At 43.5% G+C, this 24,014-nt stretch overlaps 19 non-coding genes across 19 annotated transcripts; all 19 read right to left on the minus strand.

Annotated features, from left to right (window-relative positions):
• Positions 1–389: 389 nt before the first annotated feature.
• Trnar-ucu lies at positions 390–462 on the minus strand. The gene has a single exon. It is a non-coding gene; the product is annotated as a tRNA-Arg (tRNA).
• Positions 463–1,685: 1,223 nt separating this feature from the next.
• Positions 1,686–1,762, minus strand: Trnar-ucu. Its single transcript has one exon. It is a non-coding gene; the product is annotated as a tRNA-Arg (tRNA).
• A 1,227-nt stretch (positions 1,763–2,989) lies between these two features.
• On the minus strand, positions 2,990–3,062 carry Trnar-ucu. Its single transcript has one exon. It is a non-coding gene; the product is annotated as a tRNA-Arg (tRNA).
• A 1,227-nt stretch (positions 3,063–4,289) lies between these two features.
• Positions 4,290–4,362, minus strand: Trnar-ucu. Its single transcript has one exon. It is a non-coding gene; the product is annotated as a tRNA-Arg (tRNA).
• A 1,227-nt stretch (positions 4,363–5,589) lies between these two features.
• On the minus strand, positions 5,590–5,662 carry Trnar-ucu. Its single transcript has one exon. It is a non-coding gene; the product is annotated as a tRNA-Arg (tRNA).
• A 1,227-nt stretch (positions 5,663–6,889) lies between these two features.
• Trnar-ucu lies at positions 6,890–6,962 on the minus strand. The gene has a single exon. It is a non-coding gene; the product is annotated as a tRNA-Arg (tRNA).
• A 1,227-nt stretch (positions 6,963–8,189) lies between these two features.
• On the minus strand, positions 8,190–8,262 carry Trnar-ucu. Its single transcript has one exon. It is a non-coding gene; the product is annotated as a tRNA-Arg (tRNA).
• A 1,227-nt stretch (positions 8,263–9,489) lies between these two features.
• Positions 9,490–9,562, minus strand: Trnar-ucu. Its single transcript has one exon. It is a non-coding gene; the product is annotated as a tRNA-Arg (tRNA).
• Positions 9,563–10,789: 1,227 nt separating this feature from the next.
• Positions 10,790–10,862, minus strand: Trnar-ucu. Its single transcript has one exon. It is a non-coding gene; the product is annotated as a tRNA-Arg (tRNA).
• Positions 10,863–12,089: 1,227 nt separating this feature from the next.
• On the minus strand, positions 12,090–12,162 carry Trnar-ucu. The gene has a single exon. It is a non-coding gene; the product is annotated as a tRNA-Arg (tRNA).
• Positions 12,163–13,389: 1,227 nt separating this feature from the next.
• Positions 13,390–13,462, minus strand: Trnar-ucu. Its single transcript has one exon. It is a non-coding gene; the product is annotated as a tRNA-Arg (tRNA).
• Positions 13,463–14,689: 1,227 nt separating this feature from the next.
• Positions 14,690–14,762, minus strand: Trnar-ucu. Its single transcript has one exon. It is a non-coding gene; the product is annotated as a tRNA-Arg (tRNA).
• A 1,227-nt stretch (positions 14,763–15,989) lies between these two features.
• On the minus strand, positions 15,990–16,062 carry Trnar-ucu. The gene has a single exon. It is a non-coding gene; the product is annotated as a tRNA-Arg (tRNA).
• A 1,227-nt stretch (positions 16,063–17,289) lies between these two features.
• Positions 17,290–17,362, minus strand: Trnar-ucu. Its single transcript has one exon. It is a non-coding gene; the product is annotated as a tRNA-Arg (tRNA).
• A 1,227-nt stretch (positions 17,363–18,589) lies between these two features.
• Positions 18,590–18,662, minus strand: Trnar-ucu. The gene has a single exon. It is a non-coding gene; the product is annotated as a tRNA-Arg (tRNA).
• Positions 18,663–19,889: 1,227 nt separating this feature from the next.
• Positions 19,890–19,962, minus strand: Trnar-ucu. The gene has a single exon. It is a non-coding gene; the product is annotated as a tRNA-Arg (tRNA).
• A 1,227-nt stretch (positions 19,963–21,189) lies between these two features.
• Trnar-ucu lies at positions 21,190–21,262 on the minus strand. The gene has a single exon. It is a non-coding gene; the product is annotated as a tRNA-Arg (tRNA).
• A 1,227-nt stretch (positions 21,263–22,489) lies between these two features.
• Positions 22,490–22,562, minus strand: Trnar-ucu. Its single transcript has one exon. It is a non-coding gene; the product is annotated as a tRNA-Arg (tRNA).
• Positions 22,563–23,789: 1,227 nt separating this feature from the next.
• On the minus strand, positions 23,790–23,862 carry Trnar-ucu. Its single transcript has one exon. It is a non-coding gene; the product is annotated as a tRNA-Arg (tRNA).
• Between the last annotated feature and the right edge of the window lie 152 nt (positions 23,863–24,014).

The raw sequence follows: 24,014 nt of genomic DNA on the forward strand, positions 1-24,014 counted from the left end.
CCTCTCAGCTTGGGCTGGAAGAATTAAAGATCATGACTGGGATTACATACATTGACTCGTGAAGTAATACAAAATTATTTCACTCTTCATTGTATTTGTTTCTGTACAAAATGTGCGTTCTATTGCTATATTTCTATCTGTAGGTAAAAATTGGGTATTGTAAGGAAATTTGCGTGAACAGGCACGTGAAGATATGGTTCCGTTTTTACAGCATTTACACATAACAGCGTCATGGATAACAGATCTACGAGAATTTTGCTTGTATGTGTAAGGTTGACATATTTAAGCATAGAACTGAGGTCACAACAATTTTCACCTTTTGAAGACGCTTGTGGTTACCCATATGTCAATACCCATCTCGTGATTGGCACATGTTTTTAAAAATTGCCCGTCCCTTGTTGGGATCGAACCCACGACCTTTGTATTAGAAGTCCAACGCGCTATCCTCTGCGCCAAAGGGACGCTGTGCAAGTGACGGGCTCAGATGTAAGAGATTCTGCAAGACATGACCCGTGCTACATGTCTCGCGTTACTTTTCTGATAGGCTTACTTTCATATTTCTCTGAAGCAATTACATCAAAGACTCATTATTTATGTAACAGACACGATACATCACTCCGAATCGCTCTGTTTACCATGGCCCTACTGATTGAAACACCTGCGTATTGACAGAGTTGCTCTGTACAATCGTAGTAACACAGTCCTGCTATTAGATTCGCTCACGTGCGCTGCTTACAGATAAATGGGAATTACGCTCTTTAGAACAGCATCCACTCACAAAGTGGTAAACGACACACTGGAAACACTGTATGATTAGTCACATTTTTTGACTTTGGTTGACTGCTGTGTCACAGCCGGTCCCCATCATATGTATACACTCCAACGGACGTGTGTGCCCTGTTAGCACATTTGCCAGGAACGTTAGCTGCATCACCTCCCTGTCAATTTCATGCCGTCCTCGAAGCGTCAGCCATTGCTTGGTGACAGTGTGTTTCGATGAGACGTGGACAGATGATGCATCTCTCTCGCCGTCAGTTATAGGCGGGAATCATACTTAATGTAGTTTTCTGCAAGCGTCAGCGGAGCGTCAGACATCTCTGTCTGGTCTTCTCCCTTCATGCATCCAGCAAGTCCCCTCCTGACAGTCCCCAGCAAAAGCCCCCTGCGCTGAAGCGAATATTGCCGCCGTTTCTATAGATACAGAGTGCCATTGTTTAATGGGAACAGTTAAGGAACCATAGTACTATATCTTGTTGTGAAACAGTCTACTTTTCTCACTTGTGGCCGAGAAAACTGAAACCCTCTCAGCTTGGGCTGGAAGAATTAAAGATCATGACTGGGATTACATACATTGACTCGTGAAGTAATACAAAATTATTTCACTCTTCATTGTATTTGTTTCTGTACAAAATGTGCGTTCTATTGCTATATTTCTATCTGTAGGTAAAAATTGGGTATTGAAAGGAAATTTGCGTGAACAGGCACGTGAAGATATGGTTCCGTTTTTACAGCATTTACACATAACAGCGTCATGGATAACAGATCTACGAGAATTTTGCTTGTATGTGTAAGGTTGACATATTTAAGCATAGAACTGAGGTCACAACAATTTTCACCTTTTGAAGACGCTTGTGGTTACCCATATGTCAATACCCATCTCGTGATTGGCACATGTTTTTAAAAATTGCCCCTCCCTTGTGGGGATCGAACCCACAACCTTTGTATTAGAAGTCCAACGCGCTATCCTCTGCGCCAAAGGGACGCTGTGCAAGTGACGGGCTCAGATGTAAGAGGTTCTGCAAGACATGACCCGTGCTACATGTCTCGCGTTACTTTTCTGATAGGCTTACTTTCATATTTCTCTGAAGCAATTACATCAAAGACTCATTATTTATGTAACAGACACGATACATCACTCCGAATCGCTCTGTTTACCATGGCCCTACTGATTGAAACACCTGCGTATTGACAGAGTTGCTCTGTACAATCGTAGTAACACAGTCCTGCTATTAGATTCGCTCACGTGCGCTGCTTACAGATAAATGGGAATTACGCTCTTTAGAACAGCATCCACTCACAAAGTGGTAAACGACACACTGGAAACACTGTATGATTAGTCACATTTTTTGACTTTGGTTGACTGCTGTGTCACAGCCGGTCCCCATCATATGTATACACTCCAACGGACGTGTGTGCCCTGTTAGCACATTTGCCAGGAACGTTAGCTGCATCACCTCCCTGTCAATTTCATGCCGTCCTCGAAGCGTCAGCCATTGCTTGGTGACAGTGTGTTTCGATGAGACGTGGACAGATGATGCATCTCTCTCGCCGTCAGTTATAGGCGGGAATCATACTTAATGTAGTTTTCTGCAAGCGTCAGCGGAGCGTCAGACGTCTCTGTCTGGTCTTCTCCCTTCATGCATCCAGCAAGTCCCCTCCTGACAGTCCCCAGCAAAAGCCCCCTGCGCTGAAGCGAATATTGCCGCCGTTTCTATAGATACAGAGTGCCATTGTTTAATGGGAACAGTTAAGGAACCATAGTACTATTTCTTGTTGTGAAACAGTCTACTTTTCTCACTTGTGGCCGAGAAAACTGAAACCCTCTCAGCTTGGGCTGGAAGAATTAAAGATCATGACTGGGATTACATACATTGACTCGTGAAGTAATACAAAATTATTTCACTCTTCATTGTATTTGTTTCTGTACAAAATGTGCGTTCTATTGCTATATTTCTATCTGTAGGAAAAAATTGGGTATTGAAAGAAAATTTGCGTGAACAGGCACGTGAAGATATGGTTCCGTTTTTACAGCATTTACACATAACAGCATCATGGATAACAGATCTACGAGAATTTTGCTTGTATGTGTAAGGTTGACATATTTAAGAATAGAACTGAGGTCACAACAATTTTCACCTTTTGAAGACGCTTGTGGTTACCCATATGTCAATACCCATCTCGTGATTGGCACATGTTTTTAAAAATTGCCCGTCTCTTGTGGGGATCGAACCCACGACCTTTGTATTAGAAGTCCAACGCGCTATCCTCTGCGCCAAAGGGACGCTGTGCAAGTGACGGGCTCAGATGTAAGAGATTCTGCAAGACATGACCCGTGCTACATGTCTCGCGTTACTTTTCTGATAGGCTTACTTTCATATTTCTCTGAAGCAATTACATCAAAGACTCATTATTTATGTAACAGATACGATACATCACTCCGAATCGCTCTGTTTACCATGGCCCTACTGATTGAAACACCTGCGTATTGACAGAGTTGCTCTGTACAATCGTAGTAACACAGTCCTGCTATTAGATTCGCTCACGTGCGCTGCTTACAGATAAATGGGAATTACGCTCTTTAGAACAGCATCCACTCACAAAGTGGTAAACGACACACTGGAAACACTGTATGATTAGTCACATTTTTTGACTTTGGTTGACTGCTGTGTCACAGCCGGTCCCCATCATATGTATACACTCCAACGGACGTGTGTGCCCTGTTAGCACATTTGCCAGGAACGTTAGCTGCATCACCTCCCTGTCAATTTCATGCCGTCCTCGAAGCGTCAGCCATTGCTTGGTGACAGTGTGTTTCGATGAGACGTGGACAGATGATGCATCTCTCTCGCCGTCAGTTATAGGCGGGAATCATACTTAATGTAGTTTTCTGCAAGCGTCAGCGGAGCGTCAGACGTCTCTGTCTGGTCTTCTCCCTTCATGCATCCAGCAAGTCCCCTCCTGACAGTCCCCAGCAAAAGCCCCCTGCGCTGAAGCGAATATTGCCGCCGTTTCTATAGATACAGAGTGCCATTGTTTAATGGGAACAGTTAAGGAACCATAGTACTATATCTTGTTGTGAAACAGTCTACTTTTCTCACTTGTGGCCGAGAAAACTGAAACCCTCTCAGCTTGGGCTGGAAGAATTAAAGATCATGACTGGGATTACATACATTGACTCGTGAAGTAATACAAAATTATTTCACTCTTCATTGTATTTGTTTCTGTACAAAATGTGCGTTCTATTGCTATATTTCTATCTGTAGGTAAAAATTGGGTATTGAAAGAAAATTTGCGTGAACAGGCACGTGAAGATATGGTTCCGTTTTTACAGCATTTACACATAACAGCGTCATGGATAACAGATCTACGAGAATTTTGCTTGTATGTGTAAGGTTGACATATTTAAGCATAGAACTGAGGTCACAACAATTTTCACCTTTTGAAGACGCTTGTGGTTACCCATATGTCAATACCCATCTCGTGATTGGCACATGTTTTTAAAAATTGCCCGTCCCTTGTGGGGATCGAACCCACGACCTTTGGATTAGAAGTCCAACGCGCTATCCTCTGCGCCAAAGGGACGCTGTGCAAGTGACGGGCTCAGATGTAAGAGATTCTGCAAGACATGACCCGTGCTACATGTCTCGCGTTACTTTTCTGATAGGCTTACTTTCATATTTCTCTGAAGCAATTACATCAAAGACTCATTATTTATGTAACAGACACGATACATCACTCCGAATCGCTCTGTTTACCATGGCCCTACTGATTGAAACACCTGCGTATTGACAGAGTTGCTCTGTACAATCGTAGTAACACAGTCCTGCTATTAGATTCGCTCACGTGCGCTGCTTACAGATAAATGGGAATTACGCTCTTTAGAACAGCATCCACTCACAAAGTGGTAAACGACACACTGGAAACACTGTATGATTAGTCACATTTTTTGACTTTGGTTGACTGCTGTGTCACAGCCGGTCCCCATCATATGTATACACTCCAACGGACGTGTGTGCCCTGTTAGCACATTTGCCAGGAACGTTAGCTGCATCACCTCCCTGTCAATTTCATGCCGTCCTCGAAGCGTCAGCCATTGCTTGGTGACAGTGTGTTTCGATGAGACGTGGACAGATGATGCATCTCTCTCGCCGTCAGTTATAGGCGGGAATCATACTTAATGTAGTTTTCTGCAAGCGTCAGCGGAGCGTCAGACGTCTCTGTCTGGTCTTCTCCCTTCATGCATCCAGCAAGTCCCCTCCTGACAGTCCCCAGCAAAAGCCCCCTGCGCTGAAGCGAATATTGCCGCCGTTTCTATAGATACAGAGTGCCATTGTTTAATGGGAACAGTTAAGGAACCATAGTACTATATCTTGTTGTGAAACAGTCTACTTTTCTCACTTGTGGCCGAGAAAACTGAAACCCTCTCAGCTTGGGCTGGAAGAATTAAAGATCATGACTGGGATTACATACATTGACTCGTGAAGTAATACAAAATTATTTCACTCTTCATTGTATTTGTTTCTGTACAAAATGTGCGTTCTATTGCTATATTTCTATCTGTAGATAAAAATTGGGTATTGAAAGAAAATTTGCGTGAACAGGCACGTGAAGATATGGTTCCGTTTTTACAGCATTTACACATAACAGCGTCATGGATAACAGATCTACGAGAATTTTGCTTGTATGTGTAAGGTTGACATATTTAAGCATAGAACTGAGGTCACAACAATTTTCACCTTTTGAAGACGCTTGTGGTTACCCATATGTCAATACCCATCTCGTGATTGGCACATGTTTTTAAAAATTGCCCGTCCCTTGTGGGGATCGAACCCACGACCTTTGGATTAGAAGTCCAACGCGCTATCCTCTGCGCCAAAGGGACGCTGTGCAAGTGACGGGCTCAGATGTAAGAGATTCTGCAAGACATGACCCGTGCTACATGTCTCGCGTTACTTTTCTGATAGGCTTACTTTCATATTTCTCTGAAGCAATTACATCAAAGACTCATTATTTATGTAACAGACACGATACATCACTCCGAATCGCTCTGTTTACCATGGCCCTACTGATTGAAACACCTGCGTATTGACAGAGTTGCTCTGTACAATCGTAGTAACACAGTCCTGCTATTAGATTCGCTCACGTGCGCTGCTTACAGATAAATGGGAATTACGCTCTTTAGAACAGCATCCACTCACAAAGTGGTAAACGACACACTGGAAACACTGTATGATTAGTCACATTTTTTGACTTTGGTTGACTGCTGTGTCACAGCCGGTCCCCATCATATGTATACACTCCAACGGACGTGTGTGCCCTGTTAGCACATTTGCCAGGAACGTTAGCTGCATCACCTCCCTGTCAATTTCATGCCGTCCTCGAAGCGTCAGCCATTGCTTGGTGACAGTGTGTTTCGATGAGACGTGGACAGATGATGCATCTCTCTCGCCGTCAGTTATAGGCGGGAATCATACTTAATGTAGTTTTCTGCAAGCGTCAGCGGAGCGTCAGACGTCTCTGTCTGGTCTTCTCCCTTCATGCATCCAGCAAGTCCCCTCCTGACAGTCCCCAGCAAAAGCCCCCTGCGCTGAAGCGAATATTGCCGCCGTTTCTATAGATACAGAGTGCCATTGTTTAATGGGAACAGTTAAGGAACCATAGTACTATATCTTGTTGTGAAACAGTCTACTTTTCTCACTTGTGGCCGAGAAAACTGAAACCCTCTCAGCTTGGGCTGGAAGAATTAAAGATCATGACTGGGATTACATACATTGACTCGTGAAGTAATACAAAATTATTTCACTCTTCATTGTATTTGTTTCTGTACAAAATGTGCGTTCTATTGCTATATTTCTATCTGTAGGAAAAAATTGGGTATTGAAAGAAAATTTGCGTGAACAGGCACGTGAAGATATGGTTCCGTTTTTACAGCATTTACACATAACAGCATCATGGATAACAGATCTACGAGAATTTTGCTTGTATGTGTAAGGTTGACATATTTAAGAATAGAACTGAGGTCACAACAATTTTCACCTTTTGAAGACGCTTGTGGTTACCCATATGTCAATACCCATCTCGTGATTGGCACATGTTTTTAAAAATTGCCCGTCTCTTGTGGGGATCGAACCCACGACCTTTGTATTAGAAGTCCAACGCGCTATCCTCTGCGCCAAAGGGACGCTGTGCAAGTGACGGGCTCAGATGTAAGAGATTCTGCAAGACATGACCCGTGCTACATGTCTCGCGTTACTTTTCTGATAGGCTTACTTTCATATTTCTCTGAAGCAATTACATCAAAGACTCATTATTTATGTAACAGACACGATACATCACTCCGAATCGCTCTGTTTACCATGGCCCTACTGATTGAAACACCTGCGTATTGACAGAGTTGCTCTGTACAATCGTAGTAACACAGTCCTGCTATTAGATTCGCTCACGTGCGCTGCTTACAGATAAATGGGAATTACGCTCTTTAGAACAGCATCCACTCACAAAGTGGTAAACGACACACTGGAAACACTGTATGATTAGTCACATTTTTTGACTTTGGTTGACTGCTGTGTCACAGCCGGTCCCCATCATATGTATACACTCCAACGGACGTGTGTGCCCTGTTAGCACATTTGCCAGGAACGTTAGCTGCATCACCTCCCTGTCAATTTCATGCCGTCCTCGAAGCGTCAGCCATTGCTTGGTGACAGTGTGTTTCGATGAGACGTGGACAGATGATGCATCTCTCTCGCCGTCAGTTATAGGCGGGAATCATACTTAATGTAGTTTTCTGCAAGCGTCAGCGGAGCGTCAGACGTCTCTGTCTGGTCTTCTCCCTTCATGCATCCAGCAAGTCCCCTCCTGACAGTCCCCAGCAAAAGCCCCCTGCGCTGAAGCGAATATTGCCGCCGTTTCTATAGATACAGAGTGCCATTGTTTAATGGGAACAGTTAAGGAACCATAGTACTATATCTTGTTGTGAAACAGTCTACTTTTCTCACTTGTGGCCGAGAAAACTGAAACCCTCTCAGCTTGGGCTGGAAGAATTAAAGATCATGACTGGGATTACATACATTGACTCGTGAAGTAATACAAAATTATTTCACTCTTCATTGTATTTGTTTCTGTACAAAATGTGCGTTCTATTGCTATATTTCTATCTGTAGGTAAAAATTGGGTATTGAAAGAAAATTTGCGTGAACAGGCACGTGAAGATATGGTTCCGTTTTTACAGCATTTACACATAACAGCGTCATGGATAACAGATCTACGAGAATTTTGCTTGTATGTGTAAGGTTGACATATTTAAGCATAGAACTGAGGTCACAACAATTTTCACCTTTTGAAGACGCTTGTGGTTACCCATATGTCAATACCCATCTCGTGATTGGCACATGTTTTTAAAATTTGCCCGTCTCTTGTGGCGATCGAACCCACGACCTTTGGATTAGAAGTCCAACGCGCTATCCTCTGCGCCAAAGGGACGCTGTGCAAGTGACGGGCTCAGATGTAAGAGATTCTGCAAGACATGACCCATGCTACATGTCTCGCGTTACTTTTCTGATAGGCTTACTTTCATATTTCTCTGAAGCAATTACATCAAAGACTCATTATTTATGTAACAGACACGATACATCACTCCGAATCGCTCTGTTTACCATGGCCCTACTGATTGAAACACCTGCGTATTGACAGAGTTGCTCTGTACAATCGTAGTAACACAGTCCTGCTATTAGATTCGCTCACGTGCGCTGCTTACAGATAAATGGGAATTACGCTCTTTAGAACAGCATCCACTCACAAAGTGGTAAACGACACACTGGAAACACTGTATGACTAGTCACATTTTTTGACTTTGGTTGACTGCTGTGTCACAGCCGGTCCCCATCATATGTATACACTCCAACGGACGTGTGTGCCCTGTTAGCACATTTGCCAGGAACGTTAGCTGCATCACCTCCCTGTCAATTTCATGCCGTCCTCGAAGCGTCAGCCATTGCTTGGTGACAGTGTGTTTCGATGAGACGTGGACAGATGATGCATCTCTCTCGCCGTCAGTTATAGGCGGGAATCATACTTAATGTAGTTTTCTGCAAGCGTCAGCGGAGCGTCAGACGTCTCTGTCTGGTCTTCTCCCTTCATGCATCCAGCAAGTCCCCTCCTGACAGTCCCCAGCAAAGGCCCCCTGCGCTGAAGCGAATATTGCCGCCGTTTCTATAGATACAGAGTGCCATTGTTTAATGGGAACAGTTAAGGAACCATAGTACTATATCTTGTTGTGAAACAGTCTACTTTTCTCACTTGTGGCCGAGAAAACTGAAACCCTCTCAGCTTGGGCTGGAAGAATTAAAGATCATGACTGGGATTACATACATTGACTCGTGAAGTAATACAAAATTATTTCACTCTTCATTGTATTTGTTTCTGTACAAAATGTGCGTTCTATTGCTATATTTCTATCTGTAGGTAAAAATTGGGTATTGAAAGAAAATTTGCGTGAACAGGCACGTGAAGATATGGTTCCGTTTTTACAGCATTTACACATAACAGCGTCATGGATAACAGATCTACGAGAATTTTGCTTGTATGTGTAAGGTTGACATATTTAAGCATAGAACTGAGGTCACAACAATTTTCACCTTTTGAAGACGCTTGTGGTTACCCATATGTCAATACCCATCTCGTGATTGGCACATGTTTTTAAAAATTGCCCGTCCCTTGTGGGGATCGAACCCACGACCTTTGGATTAGAAGTCCAACGCGCTATCCTCTGCGCCAAAGGGACACTGTGCAAGTGACGGGCTCAGATGTAAGAGATTCTGCAAGACATGACCCGTGCTACATGTCTCGCGTTACTTTTCTGATAGGCTTACTTTCATATTTCTCTGAAGCAATTACATCAAAGACTCATTATTTATGTAACAGACACGATACATCACTCCGAATCGCTCTGTTTACCATGGCCCTACTGATTGAAACACCTGCGTATTGACAGAGTTGCTCTGTACAATCGTAGTAACACAGTCCTGCTATTAGATTCGCTCACGTGCGCTGCTTACAGATAAATGGGAATTACGCTCTTTAGAACAGCATCCACTCACAAAGTGGTAAACGACACACTGGAAACACTGTATGATTAGTCACATTTTTTGACTTTGGTTGACTGCTGTGTCACAGCCGGTCCCCATCATATGTATACACTCCAACGGACGTGTGTGCCCTGTTAGCACATTTGCCAGGAACGTTAGCTGCATCACCTCCCTGTCAATTTCATGCCGTCCTCGAAGCGTCAGCCATTGCTTGGTGACAGTGTGTTTCGATGAGACGTGGACAGATGATGCATCTCTCTCGCCGTCAGTTATAGGCGGGAATCATACTTAATGTAGTTTTCTGCAAGCGTCAGCGGAGCGTCAGACGTCTCTGTCTGGTCTTCTCCCTTCATGCATCCAGCAAGTCCCCTCCTGACAGTCCCCAGCAAAAGCCCCCTGCGCTGAAGCGAATATTGCCGCCGTTTCTATAGATACAGAGTGCCATTGTTTAATGGGAACAGTTAAGGAACCATAGTACTATATCTTGTTGTGAAACAGTCTACTTTTCTCACTTGTGGCCGAGAAAACTGAAACCCTCTCAGCTTGGGCTGGAAGAATTAAAGATCATGACTGGGATTACATACATTGACTCGTGAAGTAATACAAAATTATTTCACTCTTCATTGTATTTGTTTCTGTACAAAATGTGCGTTCTATTGCTATATTTCTATCTGTAGATAAAAATTGGGTATTGAAAGAAAATTTGCGTGAACAGGCACGTGAAGATATGGTTCCGTTTTTACAGCATTTACACATAACAGCGTCATGGATAACAGATCTACGAGAATTTTGCTTGTATGTGTAAGGTTGACATATTTAAGCATAGAACTGAGGTCACAACAATTTTCACCTTTTGAAGACGCTTGTGGTTACCCATATGTCAATACCCATCTCGTGATTGGCACATGTTTTTAAAAACTGCCCGTCCCTTGTGGGGATCGAACCCACGACCTTTGGATTAGAAGTCCAACGCGCTATCCTCTGCGCCAAAGGGACACTGTGCAAGTGACGGGCTCAGATGTAAGAGATTCTGCAAGACATGACCCGTGCTACATGTCTCGCGTTACTTTTCTGATAGGCTTACTTTCATATTTCTCTGAAGCAATTACATCAAAGACTCATTATTTATGTAACAGACACGATACATCACTCCGAATCGCTCTGTTTACCATGGCCCTACTGATTGAAACACCTGCGTATTGACAGAGTTGCTCTGTACAATCGTAGTAACACAGTCCTGCTATTAGATTCGCTCACGTGCGCTGCTTACAGATAAATGGGAATTACGCTCTTTAGAACAGCATCCACTCACAAAGTGGTAAACGACACACTGGAAACACTGTATGATTAGTCACATTTTTTGACTTTGGTTGACTGCTGTGTCACAGCCGGTCCCCATCATATGTATACACTCCAACGGACGTGTGTGCCCTGTTAGCACATTTGCCAGGAACGTTAGCTGCATCACCTCCCTGTCAATTTCATGCCGTCCTCGAAGCGTCAGCCATTGCTTGGTGACAGTGTGTTTCGATGAGACGTGGACAGATGATGCATCTCTCTCGCCGTCAGTTATAGGCGGGAATCATACTTAATGTAGTTTTCTGCAAGCGTCAGCGGAGCGTCAGACGTCTCTGTCTGGTCTTCTCCCTTCATGCATCCAGCAAGTCCCCTCCTGACAGTCCCCGGCAAAAGCCCCCTGCGCTGAAGCGAATATTGCCGCCGTTTCTATAGATACAGAGTGCCATTGTTTAATGGGAACAGTTAAGGAACCATAGTACTATATCTTGTTGTGAAACAGTCTACTTTTCTCACTTGTGGCCGAGAAAACTGAAACCCTCTCAGCTTGGGCTGGAAGAATTAAAGATCATGACTGGGATTACATACATTGACTCGTGAAGTAATACAAAATTATTTCACTCTTCATTGTATTTGTTTCTGTACAAAATGTGCGTTCTATTGCTATATTTCTATCTGTAGATAAAAATTGGGTATTGAAAGAAAATTTGCGTGAACAGGCACGTGAAGATATGGTTCCGTTTTTACAGCATTTACACATAACAGCGTCATGGATAACAGATCTACGAGAATTTTGCTTGTATGTGTAAGGTTGACATATTTAAGCATAGAACTGAGGTCACAACAATTTTCACCTTTTGAAGACGCTTGTGGTTACCCATATGTCAATACCCATCTCGTGATTGGCACATGTTTTTAAAAATTGCCCGTCCCTTGTGGGGATCGAACCCACGACCTTTGGATTAGAAGTCCAACGCGCTATCCTCTGCGCCAAAGGGACGCTGTGCAAGTGACGGGCTCAGATGTAAGAGATTCTGCAAGACATGACCCGTGCTACATGTCTCGCGTTACTTTTCTGATAGGCTTACTTTCATATTTCTCTGAAGCAATTACATCAAAGACTCATTATTTATGTAACAGACACGATACATCACTCCGAATCGCTCTGTTTACCATGGCCCTACTGATTGAAACACCTGTGTATTGACAGAGTTGCTCTGTACAATCGTAGTAACACAGTCCTGCTATTAGATTCGCTCACGTGCGCTGCTTACAGATAAATGGGAATTACGCTCTTTAGAACAGCATCCACTCACAAAGTGGTAAACGACACACTGGAAACACTGTATGATTAGTCACATTTTTTGACTTTGGTTGACTGCTGTGTCACAGCCGGTCCCCATCATATGTATACACTCCAACGGACGTGTGTGCCCTGTTAGCACATTTGCCAGGAACGTTAGCTGCATCACCTCCCTGTCAATTTCATGCCGTCCTCGAAGCGTCAGCCATTGCTTGGTGACAGTGTGTTTCGATGAGACGTGGACAGATGATGCATCTCTCTCGCCGTCAGTTATAGGCGGGAATCATACTTAATGTAGTTTTCTGCAAGCGTCAGCGGAGCGTCAGACGTCTCTGTCTGGTCTTCTCCCTTCATGCATCCAGCAAGTCCCCTCCTGACAGTCCCCAGCAAAAGCTCCCTGCGCTGAAGCGAATATTGCCGCCGTTTCTATAGATACAGAGTGCCATTGTTTAATGGGAACAGTTAAGGAACCATAGTACTATATCTTGTTGTGAAACAGTCTACTTTTCTCACTTGTGGCCGAGAAAACTGAAACCCTCTCAGCTTGGGCTGGAAGAATTAAAGATCATGACTGGGATAACATACATTGACTCGTGAAGTAATACAAAATTATTTCACTCTTCATTGTATTTGTTTCTGTACAAAATGTGCGTTCTATTGCTATATTTCTATCTGTAGGTAAAAATTGGGTATTGAAAGAAAATTTGCGTGAACAGGCACGTGAAGATATGGTTCCGTTTTTACAGCATTTACACATAACAGCGTCATGGATAACAGATCTACGAGAATTTTGCTTGTATGTGTAAGGTTGACATATTTAAGCATAGAACTGAGGTCACAACAATTTTCACCTTTTGAAGACGCTTGTGGTTACCCATATGTCAATACCCATCTCGTGATTGGCACATGTTTTTAAAAATTGCCCGTCCCTTGTGGGGATCGAACCCACGACCTTTGTATTAGAAGTCCAACGCGCTATCCTCTGCGCCAAAGGGACGCTGTGCAAGTGACGGGCTCAGATGTAAGAGATTCTGCAAGACATGACCCGTGCTACATGTCTCGCGTTACTTTTCTGATAGGCTTACTTTCATATTTCTCTGAAGCAATTACATCAAAGACTCATTATTTATGTAACAGACACGATACATCACTCCGAATCGCTCTGTTTACCATGGCCCTACTGATTGAAACACCTGCGTATTGACAGAGTTGCTCTGTACAATCGTAGTAACACAGTCCTGCTATTAGATTCGCTCACGTGCGCTGCTTACAGATAAATGGGAATTACGCTCTTTAGAACAGCATCCACTCACAAAGTGGTAAACGACACACTGGAAACACTGTATGATTAGTCACATTTTTTGACTTTGGTTGACTGCTGTGTCACAGCCGGTCCCCATCATATGTATACACTCCAACGGACGTGTGTGCCCTGTTAGCACATTTGCCAGGAACGTTAGCTGCATCACCTCCCTGTCAATTTCATGCCGTCCTCGAAGCGTCAGCCATTGCTTGGTGACAGTGTGTTTCGATGAGACGTGGACAGATGATGCATCTCTCTCGCCGTCAGTTATAGGCGGGAATCATACTTAATGTAGTTTTCTGCAAGCGTCAGCGGAGCGTCAGACGTCTCTGTCTGGTCTTCTCCCTTCATGCATCCAGCAAGTCCCCTCCTGACAGTCCCCAGCAAACGCCCCCTGCGCTGAAGCGAATATTGCCGCCGTTTCTATAGATACAGAGTGCCATTGTTTAATGGGAACAGTTAAGGAACCATAGTACTATATCTTGTTGTGAAACAGTCTACTTTTCTCACTTGTGGCCGAGAAAACTGAAACCCTCTCAGCTTGGGCTGGAAGAATTAAAGATCATGACTGGGATTACATACATTGACTCGTGAAGTAATACAAAATTATTTCACTCTTCATTGTATTTGTTTCTGTACAAAATGTGCGTTCTATTGCTATATTTCTATCTGTAGGTAAAAATTGGGTATTGAAAGAAAATTTGCGTGAACAGGCACGTGAAGATATGGTTCCGTTTTTACAGCATTTACACATAACAGCGTCATGGATAACAGATCTACGAGAATTTTGCTTGTATGTGTAAGGTTGACATATTTAAGCATAGAACTGAGGTTACAACAATTTTCACCTTTTGAAGACGCTTGTGGTTACCCATATGTCAATACCCATCTCGTGATTGGCACATGTTTTTAAAAATTGCCCGTCCCTTGTGGGGATCGAACCCACGACCTTCGTATTAGAAGTCCAACGCGCTATCCTCTGCGCCAAAGGGACGCTGTGCAAGTGACGGGCTCAGATGTAAGAGATTCTGCAAGACATGACCCGTGCTACATGTCTCGCGTTACTTTTCTGATAGGCTTACTTTCATATTTCTCTGAAGCAATTACATCAAAGACTCATTATTTATGTAACAGACACGATACATCACTCCGAATCGCTCTGTTTACCATGGCCCTACTGATTGAAACACCTGCGTATTGACAGAGTTGCTCTGTACAATCGTAGTAACACAGTCCTGCTATTAGATTCGCTCACGTGCGCTGCTTACAGATAAATGGGAATTACGCTCTTTAGAACAGCATCCACTCACAAAGTGGTAAACGACACACTGGAAACACTGTATGATTAGTCACATTTTTTGACTTTGGTTGACTGCTGTGTCACAGCCGGTCCCCATCATATGTATACACTCCAACGGACGTGTGTGCCCTTTTAGCACATTTGCCAGGAACGTTAGCTGCATCACCTCCCTGTCAATTTCATGCCGTCCTCGAAGCGTCAGCCATTGCTTGGTGACAGTGTGTTTCGATGAGACGTGGACAGATGATGCATCTCTCTCGCCGTCAGTTATAGTCGGGAATCATACTTAATGTAGTTTTCTGCAAGCGTCAGCGGAGCGTCAGACGTCTCTGTCTGGTCTTCTCCCTTCATACATCCAGCAAGTCCCCTCCTGACAGTCCCCAGCAAAAGCCCCCTGCGCTGAAGCGAATATTGCCGCCGTTTCTATAGATACAGAGTGCCATTGTTTAATGGGAACAGTTAAGGAACCATAGTACTATATCTTGTTGTGAAACAGTCTACTTTTCTCACTTGTGGCCGAGAAAACTGAAACCCTCTCAGCTTGGGCTGGAAGAATTAAAGATCATGACTGGGATTACATACATTGACTCGTGAAGTAATACAAAATTATTTCACTCTTCATTGTATTTGTTTCTGTACAAAATGTGCGTTCTATTGCTATATTTCTATCTGTAGGTAAAAATTGGGTATTGAAAGAAAATTTGCGTGAACAGGCACGTGAAGATATGGTTCCGTTTTTACAGCATTTACACATAACAGCGTCATGGATAACAGAACTACGAGAATTTTGCTTGTATGTGTAAGGTTGACATATTTAAGCATAGAACTGAGGTCACAACAATTTTCACCTTTTGAAGACGCTTGTGGTTACCCATATGTCAATACCCATCTCGTGATTGGCACATGTTTTTAAAAATTGCCCGTCCCTTGTGGGGATCGAACCCACGACCTTTGTATTAGAAGTCCAACGCGCTATCCTCTGCGCCAAAGGGACGCTGTGCAAGTGACGGGCTCAGATGTAAGAGATTCTGCAAGACATGACCCGTGCTACATGTCTCGCGTTACTTTTCTGATAGGCTTACTTTCATATTTCTCTGAAGCAATTACATCAAAGACTCATTATTTATGTAACAGACACGATACATCACTCCGAATCGCTCTGTTTACCATGGCCCTACTGATTGAAACACCTGCGTATTGACAGAGTTGCTCTGTACAATCGTAGTAACACAGTCCTGCTATTAGATTCGCTCACGTGCGCTGCTTACAGATAAATGGGAATTACGCTCTTTAGAACAGCATCCACTCACAAAGTGGTAAACGACACACTGGAAACACTGTATGATTAGTCACATTTTTTGACTTTGGTTGACTGCTGTGTCACAGCCGGTCCCCATCATATGTATACACTCCAACGGACGTGTGTGCCCTGTTAGCACATTTGCCAGGAACGTTAGCTGCATCACCTCCCTGTCAATTTCATGCCGTCCTCGAAGCGTCAGCCATTGCTTGGTGACAGTGTGTTTCGATGAGACGTGGACAGATGATGCATCTCTCTCGCCGTCAGTTATAGGCGGGAATCATACTTAATGTAGTTTTCTGCAAGCGTCAGCGGAGCGTCAGACGTCTCTGTCTGGTCTTCTCCCTTCATGCATCCAGCAAGTCCCCTCCTGACAGTCCCCAGCAAAAGCCCCCTGCGCTGAAGCGAATATTGCCGCCGTTTCTATAGATACAGAGTGCAATTGTTTAATGGGAACAGTTAAGGAACCATAGTACTATATCTTGTTGTGAAACAGTCTACTTTTCTCACTTGTGGCCGAGAAAACTGAAACCCTCTCAGCTTGGGCTGGAAGAATTAAAGATCATGACTGGGATTACATACATTGACTCGTGAAGTAATACAAAATTATTTCACTCTTCATTGTATTTGTTTCTGTACAAAATGTGCGTTCTATTGCTATATTTCTATCTGTAGGTAAAAATTGGGTATTGAAAGAAAATTTGCGTGAACAGGCACGTGAAGATATGGTTCCGTTTTTACAGCATTTACACATAACAGCGTCATGGATAACAGAACTACGAGAATTTTGCTTGTATGTGTAAGGTTGACATATTTAAGCATAGAACTGAGGTCACAACAATTTTCACCTTTTGAAGACGCTTGTGGTTACCCATATGTCAATACCCATCTCGTGATTGGCACATGTTTTTAAAAATTGCCCGTCCCTTGTGGGGATCGAACCCACGACCTTTGTATTAGAAGTCCAACGCGCTATCCTCTGCGCCAAAGGGACGCTGTGCAAGTGACGGGCTCAGATGTAAGAGATTCTGCAAGACATGACCCGTGCTACATGTCTCGCGTTACTTTTCTGATAGGCTTACTTTCATATTTCTCTGAAGCAATTACATCAAAGACTCATTATTTATGTAACAGACACGATACATCACTCCGAATCGCTCTGTTTACCATGGCCCTACTGATTGAAACACCTGCGTATTGACAGAGTTGCTCTGTACAATCGTAGTAACACAGTCCTGCTATTAGATTCGCTCACGTGCGCTGCTTACAGATAAATGGGAATTACGCTCTTTAGAACAGCATCCACTCACAAAGTGGTAAACGACACACTGGAAACACTGTATGATTAGTCACATTTTTTGACTTTGGTTGACTGCTGTGTCACAGCCGGTCCCCATCATATGTATACACTCCAACGGACGTGTGTGCCCTGTTAGCACATTTGCCAGGAACGTTAGCTGCATCACCTCCCTGTCAATTTCATGCCGTCCTCGAAGCGTCAGCCATTGCTTGGTGACAGTGTGTTTCGATGAGACGTGGACAGATGATGCATCTCTCTCGCCGTCAGTTATAGGCGGGAATCATACTTAATGTAGTTTTCTGCAAGCGTCAGCGGAGCGTCAGACGTCTCTGTCTGGTCTTCTCCCTTCATGCATCCAGCAAGTCCCCTCCTGACAGTCCCCAGCAAAAGCCCCCTGCGCTGAAGCGAATATTGCCGCCGTTTCTATAGATACAGAGTGCAATTGTTTAATGGGAACAGTTAAGGAACCATAGTACTATATCTTGTTGTGAAACAGTCTACTTTTCTCACTTGTGGCCGAGAAAACTGAAACCCTCTCAGCTTGGGCTGGAAGAATTAAAGATCATGACTGGGATTACATACATTGACTCGTGAAGTAATACAAAATTATTTCACTCTTCATTGTATTTGTTTCTGTACAAAATGTGCGTTCTATTGCTATATTTCTATCTGTAGGTAAAAATTGGGTATTGAAAGAAAATTTGCGTGAACAGGCACGTGAAGATATGGTTCCGTTTTTACAGCATTTACACATAACAGCGTCATGGATAACAGAACTACGAGAATTTTGCTTGTATGTGTAAGGTTGACATATTTAAGCATAGAACTGAGGTCACAACAATTTTCACCTTTTGAAGACGCTTGTGGTTACCCATATGTCAATACCCATCTCGTGATTGGCACATGTTTTTAAAAATTGCCCGTCCCTTGTGGGGATCGAACCCACGACCTTCGTATTAGAAGTCCAACGCGCTATCCTCTGCGCCAAAGGGACGCTGTGCAAGTGACGGGCTCAGATGTAAGAGATTCTGCAAGACATGACCCGTGCTACATGTCTCGCGTTACTTTTCTGATAGGCTTACTTTCATATTTCTCTGAAGCAATTACATCAAAGACTCATTATTTATGTAACAGACACGATACATCACTCCGAATCGCTCTGTTTACCATGGCCCTACTGATTGAAACACCTGCGTATTGACAGAGTTGCTCTGTACAATCGTAGTAACACAGTCCTGCTATTAGATTCGCTCACGTGCGCTGCTTACAGATAAATGGGAATTACGCTCTTTAGAACAGCATCCACTCACAAAGTGGTAAACGACACACTGGAAACACTGTATGATTAGTCACATTTTTTGACTTTGGTTGACTGCTGTGTCACAGCCGGTCCCCATCATATGTATACACTCCAACGGACGTGTGTGCCCTGTTAGCACATTTGCCAGGAACGTTAGCTGCATCACCTCCCTGTCAATTTCATGCCGTCCTCGAAGCGTCAGCCATTGCTTGGTGACAGTGTGTTTCGATGAGACGTGGACAGATGATGCATCTCTCTCGCCGTCAGTTATAGGCGGGAATCATACTTAATGTAGTTTTCTGCAAGCGTCAGCGGAGCGTCAGACGTCTCTGTCTGGTCTTCTCCCTTCATGCATCCAGCAAGTCCCCTCCTGACAGTCCCCAGCAAAAGCCCCCTGCGCTGAAGCGAATATTGCCGCCGTTTCTATAGATACAGAGTGCCATTGTTTAATGGGAACAGTTAAGGAACCATAGTACTATATCTTGTTGTGAAACAGTCTACTTTTCTCACTTGTGGCCGAGAAAACTGAAACCCTCTCAGCTTGGGGTGGAAGAATTAAAGATCATGACTGGGATTACATACATTGACTCGTGAAGTAATACAAAATTATTTCACTCTTCATTGTATTTGTTTCTGTACAAAATGTGCGTTCTATTGCTATATTTCTATCTGTAGGTAAAAATTGGGTATTGAAAGAAAATTTGCGTGAACAGGCACGTGAAGATATGGTTCCGTTTTTACAGCATTTACACATAACAGCGTCATGGATAACAGATCTACGAGAATTTTGCTTGTATGTGTAAGGTTGACATATTTAAGCATAGAACTGAGGTCAAAACAATTTTCACCTTTTGAAGACGCTTGTGGTTACCCATATGTCAATACCCATCTCGTGATTGGCACATGTTTTTAAAAATTGCCCGTCCCTTGTGGGGATCGAACCCACGACCTTTGGATTAGAAGTCCAACGCGCTATCCTCTGCGCCAAAGGGACGCTGTGCAAGTGACGGGCTCAGATGTAAGAGATTCTGCAAGACATGACCCGTGCTACATGTCTCGCGTTACTTTTCTGATAGGCTTACTTTCATATTTCTCTGAAGCAATTACATCAAAGACTCATTATTTATGTAACAGACACGATACATCACTCCGAATCGCTCTGTTTACCATGGCCCTACTGATTGAAACACCTGCGTATTGACAGAGTTGCTCTGTACAATCGTAGTAACACAGTCCTGCTATTAGATTCGCTCACGTGCGCTGCTTACAGATAAATGGGAATTACGCTCTTTAGAACAGCATCCACTCACAAAGTGGTAAACGACACACTGGAAACACTGTATGATTAGTCACATTTTTTGACTTTGGTTGACTGCTGTGTCACAGCCGGTCCCCATCATATGTATACACTCCAACGGACGTGTGTGCCCTGTTAGCACATTTGCCAGGAACGTTAGCTGCATCACCTCCCTGTCAATTTCATGCCGTCCTCGAAGCGTCAGCCATTGCTTGGTGACAGTGTGTTTCGATGAGACGTGGACAGATGATGCATCTCTCTCGCCGTCAGTTATAGGCGGGAATCATACTTAATGTAGTTTTCTGCAAGCGTCAGCGGAGCGTCAGACGTCTCTGTCTGGTCTTCTCCCTTCATGCATCCAGCAAGTCCCCTCCTGACAGTCCCCAGCAAAAGCCCCCTGCGCTGAAGCGAATATTGCCGCCGTTTCTATAGATACAGAGTGCCATTGTTTAATGGGAACAGTTAAGGAACCATAGTACTATATCTTGTTGTGAAACAGTCTACTTTTCTCACTTGTGGCCGAGAAAACTGAAACCCTCTCAGCTTGGGCTGGAAGAATTAAAGATCATGACTGGGATTACATACATTGACTCGTGAAGTAATACAAAATTATTTCACTCTTCATTGTATTTGTTTCTGTACAAAATGTGCGTTCTATTGCTATATTTCTATCTGTAGGTAAAAATTGGGTATTGAAAGAAAATTTGCGTGAACAGGCACGTGAAGATATGGTTCCGTTTTTACAGCATTTACACATAACAGCGTCATGGATAACAGATCTACGAGAATTTTGCTTGTATGTGTAAGGTTGACATATTTAAGCATAGAACTGAGGTCACAACAATTTTCACCTTTTGAAGACGCTTGTGGTTACCCATATGTCAATACCCATCTCGTGATTGGCACATGTTTTTAAAAATTGCCCGTCCCTTGTGGGGATCGAACCCACGACCTTTGGATTAGAAGTCCAACGCGCTATCCTCTGCGCCAAAGGGACGCTGTGCAAGTGACGGGCTCAGATGTAAGAGATTCTGCAAGACATGACCCGTGCTACATGTCTCGCGTTACTTTTCTGATAGGCTTACTTTCATATTTCTCTGAAGCAATTACATCAAAGACTCATTATTTATGTAACAGACACGATACATCACTCCGAATCGCTCTGTTTACCATGGCCCTACTGATTGAAACACCTGCGTATTGACAGAGTTGCTCTGTACAATCGTAGTAACACAGTCCTGCTATTAGATTCGCTCACGTGCGCTGCTTACAGATAAATGGGAATTACGCTCTTTAGAACAGCATCCACTCACAAAGTGGTAAACGACACACTGGAAACACTGTATGATTAGTCACATTTTTTGACTTTGGTTGACTGCTGTGTCACAGCCGGTCCCCATCATATGTATACACTCCAACGGACGTGTGTGCCCTTTTAGCACATTTGCCAGGAACGTTAGCTGCATCACCTCCCTGTCAATTTCATGCTGTCCTCGAAGCGTCAGCCATTGCTTGGTGACAGTGTGTTTCGATGAGACGTGGACAGATGATGCATCTCTCTCGCCGTCAGTTATAGTCGGGAATCATACTTAATGTAGTTTTCTGCAAGCGTCAGCGGAGCGTCAGACGTCTCTGTCTGGTCTTCTCCCTTCATGCATCCAGCAAGTCCCCTCCTGACAGTCCCCAGCAAAAGCCCCCTGCGCTGAAGCGAATATTGCCGCCGTTTCTATAGATACAGAGTGCCATTGTTTAATGGGAACAGTTAAGGAACCATAGTACTATATCTTGTTGTGAAACAGTCTACTTTTCTCACTTGTGGCCGAGAAAACTGAAACCCTCTCAGCTTGGGCTGGAAGAATTAAAGATCATGACTGGGATTACATACATTGACTCGTGAAGTAATACAAAATTATTTCACTCTTCATTGTATTTGTTTCTGTACAAAATGTGCGTTCTATTGCTATATTTCTATCTGTAGGTAAAAATTGGGTATTGAAAGAAAATTTGCGTGAACAGGCACGTGAAGATATGGTTCCGTTTTTACAGCATTTACACATAACAGCGTCATGGATAACAGATCTACGAGAATTTTGCTTGTATGTGTAAGGTTGACATATTTAAGCATAGAACTGAGGTCACAACAATTTTCACCTTTTGAAGACGCTTGTGGTTACCCATATGTCAATACCCATCTCGTGATTGGCACATGTTTTTAAAAATTGCCCTTCCCTTGTGGGGATCGAACCCACGACCTTTGTATTAGAAGTCCAACGCGCTATCCTCTGCGCCAAAGGGACGCTGTGCAAGTGACGGGCTCAGATGTAAGAGATTCTGCAAGACATGACCCGTGCTACATGTCTCGCGTTACTTTTCTGATAGGCTTACTTTCATATTTCTCTGAAGCAATTACATCAAAGACTCATTATTTATGTAACAGACACGATACATCACTCCGAATCGCTCTGTTTACCATGGCCCTACTGATTGAAACACCTGCGTATTGACAGAGTTGCTCTGTACAATCGTAGTAACACAGTCCTGCTATTAGATTCGCTCACGTGCGCTGCTTACAGATAAATGGGAATTACGCTCTTTAGAACAGCATCCACTCACAAAGTGGTAAACGACACACTGGAAACACTGTATGATTAGTCACATTTTTTGACTTTGGTTGACTGCTGTGTCACAGCCGGTCCCCATCATATGTATACACTCCAACGGACGTGTGTGCCCTGTTAGCACATTTGCCAGGAACGTTAGCTGCATCACCTCCCTGTCAATTTCATGCCGTCCTCGAAGCGTCAGCCATTGCTTGGTGACAGTGTGTTTCGATGAGACGTGGACAGATGATGCATCTCTCTCGCCGTCAGTTATAGGCGGGAATCATACTTAATGTAGTTTTCTGCAAGCGTCAGCGGAGCGTCAGACGTCTCTGTCTGGTCTTCTCCCTTCATGCATCCAGCAAGTCCCCTCCTGACAGTCCCCAGCAAAAGCCCCCTGCGCTGAAGCGAATATTGCCGCCGTTTCTATAGATACAGAGTGCCATTGTTTAATGGGAACAGTTAAGGAACCATAGTACTATATCTTGTTGTGAAACAGTCTACTTTTCTCACTTGTGGCCGAGAAAACTGAAACCCTCTCAGCTTGGGCTGGAAGAATTAAAGATCATGACTGGGATTACATACATTGACTCGTGAAGTAATACAAAATTATTTCACTCTTCATTGTATTTGTTTCTGTACAAAATGTGCGTTCTATTGCTATATTTCTATCTGTAGGTAAAAATTGGGTATTGAAAGAAAATTTGCGTGAACAGGCACGTGAAGATATGGTTCCGTTTTTACAGCATTTACACATAACAGCGTCATGGATAACAGATCTACGAGAATTTTGCTTGTATGTGTAAGGTTGACATATTTAAGCATAGAACTGAGGTCACAACAATTTTCACCTTTTGAAGACGCTTGTGGTTACCCATATGTCAATACCCATCTCGTGATTGGCACATGTTTTTAAAAATTGCCCATTCCTTGTGGGGATCGAACCCACGACCTTTGGATTAGAAGTCCAACGCGCTATCCTCTGCGCCAAAGGGACACTGTGCAAGTGACGGGCTCAGATGTAAGAGATTCTGCAAGACATGACCCGTGCTACATGTCTCGCGTTACTTTTCTGATAGGCTTACTTTCATATTTCTCTGAAGCAATTACATCAAAGACTCATTATTTATGTAACAGACACGATACATC

Source organism: Schistocerca americana, chromosome 1 (genome assembly GCF_021461395.2).
Source record: "Schistocerca americana isolate TAMUIC-IGC-003095 chromosome 1, iqSchAmer2.1, whole genome shotgun sequence".
NCBI lineage: Eukaryota > Metazoa > Arthropoda > Insecta > Orthoptera > Acrididae > Schistocerca > Schistocerca americana.